Below are 4,148 nucleotides of genomic sequence, written 5' to 3'. Positions count from 1 at the left end.
AACATGCATTTGTCTGTTAATTATAGGGTTTACAATGTTATTAAAACGAATTCATTTATTCAACATTTGTTGAGATACTACTGTGCACAGAGATGAAAAAATTATTATGGGCAGTGACCCAACTTTAATAGAAGACCAATGACTTAAAGTACTCTGAGGGTATGCCAGAGTGATACATGTACCCTTAATTCATTCAACCAATCTTATAGAGTATCAAGTTATGCGTCTGGTATAAAATGGGCACCGAGGAAATGACGATCATCCCTATCTGTGAGGAGCTCAGTTCAGTGAGGGGGACAACAATTCAAACAAGTATGATACAGCACACACAGTCTCATAAAAATATAAAAACCAAGTGTGGCAATGATTAAGTGAGCTGCTAACCTGCGTAGTCCAGAAAGCTCTTCAGGAGACTAGAAGCTTATTACTCAAAGATAAGTAGATAGATGATAGAGAAAAGAGGACCGTCGTTCTAAGAAGACAAAACAAACATGAGAATTCAGAGCCATTTAAGCATAGGCTTCATCAGCAAAGTGTAGTAGATGAGCCCAGATGTGACTGTGAAGGGTGGCTTCATATGCGATACTCAGGAGTTAGGACGTGCATGAAACAAATCCAAATTTCATGAGGAGAGGCGATGCAACTCTGGCAGTGGTATGTAGGACTATATGAGTAGGACAAAAAGACAGGGCCTGGGAAGACTGTTAGAAAAGATGATTCTAAAATTAGAGGCAATGGTGATGCAAATAATAATAATGAGTGAAAGCAGGGTTCTAAAACCATGTAAAGAATGGGCTCCACAGCCAAGAACACTCTGAAGAGGCTAAACAGTTTAAGAGCAATTTAAAGCTTCCAGTTACTTTGTAATTACAGAGTCTATTTCCTTTAGGGAGAAATTCTTTCCCTCTGAATATTTTCCCCTCCAAGAAAAATGGACAGAACAGTTTAGATAAATCTTCCTGTTGACTTTCTACTTTCTACAGACAATTCTGCTCATCAAGAAATTTGACTTTTCTCTGTACATTACATATTTTAAGGAGGAACCAGAAAGGAAATCAACTTCTTTTTTAAGACATTTTTTAAAAATATTTTTTTAGTTGTAATTTGGACACTCGATTTCTTATTTTCATAAAAGAATATGACTGAAATTTTATCAGAGCTCTTGCCAGAGTGATTTTCTTTTGATATTTTCTTGGAACTTCAAATTTGGCTTCATTATATAGATACAAAAAATAAGATAGTAGAATACCAAGTTATTACTTTACAATGGTGGATATCCCTTTCTAATGAGGAGGCTGCTTTGAGAAATCTCCTTCCTCAGTGTGGAAATCCTAATTAGTAATGAGGAGCTTGCTTCAGGAGAAGAGAATGTCAGAGGGATAGAAAATAATTATGAGGAATATTTCACCTAAGCCATAAAGACTAATGAAATATCCTGCTTAGAGTAGGCATTTATTATCAAATTTTAATTAAGCTCTGTAGAGTTAACCTATTAACCTCAGAAGCACTGAGCAACTGCTTTTTTATTCTGTCTCCTAACTATTTAAATAATTGCTTTTATAGAGAGTTGAGAGTGGATTCCATTATATATGGGTCAATTATTCTTTGTTCCCTGATTAAAACAATAAGCATACTGTGTCACAGGTATTCTGATTAATATTCTTCCTCATCTTCCTAACAGATTAGGGATTTGTAGACTTATATTCTTATCTACTAGAACAAAGCCATGCACAACAATCTCAGATGGCTTATAGAATTCTTTGCTTTTTCTTTAATTGATATGAGTTACTATTAAGAAATGTTTCTAACCTACTAATGCTGGATATGAGAGCCTAAACAGGATGCAGACAAGGGGAAGAATGAAAAAATTTAGGAGTAATGGAGATAGTTTAAGTCTAATTTCTACCTGATCACAGCCCTAACACTATGATGGAAAGAAATTGAGACTGGGAAGAAGACTGTGAAATGTTATTAAAAATAAGGAACTTTTTCTCTACTTATAAAATTATTTAAAATGTATGCACACAGATGACTAAGCTCTAAGCAGAGATGACCATGCTCTGGTGTCTTTGGTAACCAGGTATCATGGCACTAATAAAACTTCATAAGAATCTCTTATAATAAGATCAGTTTCTTTTTTTCTCTATGTTCTGAGGATTTAAAGATCATGGTTACTAGAAGCCAATTCTGAGACTACTGCCATTCTGATACTTGGAAATATCATGAATCCATCCATCCCTCCCTGCCTTCCTTCCTCCCCCCGCCACTTTTTTTTTTTTTTTTTTTTTTTGCACCAGAGATTGAACCTAGGGGCACTTTACCACTGAGCCACATCCCCAATCCTTTTTTTTTTTAATTATTATTTCTTTATATTTTGAGACAGGGTCTTGTTAAGTTGCTTAAAGCCTCACTAAATTGCTGATGATGACCTCAATCTTGCAATCCTACTTCCTCAGCTTCTTGAGCCCCTGATATTACAGGTGTGCACCATCACGCCCAGCATCAATCTTTTTCTTGTAATTCAATTCGCAAGTGTTCAAATAATCCATCAGATATAAATAACAAGAAAAAAATCCCAACATCACCCCCACTTGAAAACATTACTCTCCTTCTATCTTCTATCCAAATCTTTTGTGATTACAAACTGAATTTTTGGGACTTGGAAGTATATTTACTTTAATTAATTTCTTTATAAATTGAATTGCACTAATTTCAACTAATACCCTAACTGGGATTATTGGCTAATCAACAATGAAAGCATCTAAAGAAACAGGTTTCTTGAGATGTGCCTGCAGGGAAGGTAGCTCTCAGGCGGAACAGGATGGAGGAAACAGAGAAAACGCATCTATAAAGGTCACTTGCTCATATTTTTGTTGAAGGCTGAGCCTGGGCATTAAGTTTTCTGGTGTTAGTATTAAAGAGTCAAGGGATTAGTGAAATCTCCCCATCAGTGCTTCTCAAATTCAGCATGCATTAGAATCACCTGGAGGGCTTTTTAAAACACAGACTGCTGGGCCCCATCTCTAGAGTTTCTGATTCAGAAGTTCTGACTTGGGCCCAGAGAATTTGCATTTCTAACAAATTTCCAAGTGATAACTACACTACAGTTCAGGGATTACATTCTGCAAATCACACCCTTATATAAAATCGCCAAATCTTTCACAAAAAATTTTGCAAACTATAGGGTATAGCCCTACATTAACACCTAGAAATTAAGCCACGACTACTCTAAGCCTCAGTTTCCTCATCTGTCAAATGAAGAGGTTGCACTGAGTAATCTCTAAAATATAACCTAAATGTTTTTGATTCCAAGCAGATTCCAAGCACTGTCAGTACCAGTGATAATAAATGCAGCATTTTATATCTACAGCACCATTTGTTTTATTTGAAAAATGCTTTCATTTGCAATTTGTCAGTCTGGATTCTCACAACCATGTGAGATGGACAGAATCCTTTTTGAAACTGAGATACAAAATGTACAGTATACCTAAATAAGCGATAGAACCAGACTTAAGTAAGATCATCTAATTCTTCCTCTAGGAAGTTAGACAGTGTTCTGGATTTTCCACCCTACCTTGACCCATGAAAGGTTGTGATGACATTCGTCCCTTAGAAATAAGATCAGCAATCTAATCATTTCACCAAATCAGGGGAAGAGTCTCTGCTCTTCAACTGGATATCCATTTGAGTACTTCCATAATATCTGGAGGATTCTAGTCAAATTGCACCTTATTGTATTCCATGACTACCCAGTATCAAAAGATAACTATTTTGCCCTGCCCTGCTCTACCAATTATACTTCTTAACTCCTTGATTTGCTTTATTTCTGTCTATGCACTTATCACCACTTGGTTATTAAGTTTTTAAAATATGTCCCCCTCTGCTAAAGTATCAGTTCTACAATAGCACAGAGTTTGTTTTGTTCACTGTTGAGTATCTGAGGAATGTTAGAGCGTGCCTGGTGTTCAAAAAAGTATTTGTGCAATGAATGAAAAAGCTTAGTAAAAACAATTTGTGCTATGTACCATGCTAGGTTAATTTAGATGCATTATCCTAAAATAAACCTTAAATGAGAGATTATTATGGCATCTCTTTCTCAATAACTGATAGAACTACCAAATAATAATAATAATAATAATAATAATAAT

The sequence above is a fragment of the Marmota marmota genome, unplaced genomic scaffold (assembly GCF_001458135.2).
Source record: "Marmota marmota marmota unplaced genomic scaffold, marMar, whole genome shotgun sequence".
Classification (NCBI taxonomy): Eukaryota; Metazoa; Chordata; class Mammalia; order Rodentia; family Sciuridae; genus Marmota; species Marmota marmota.
Note: the sequence above shows the minus strand (reverse complement) of the source record.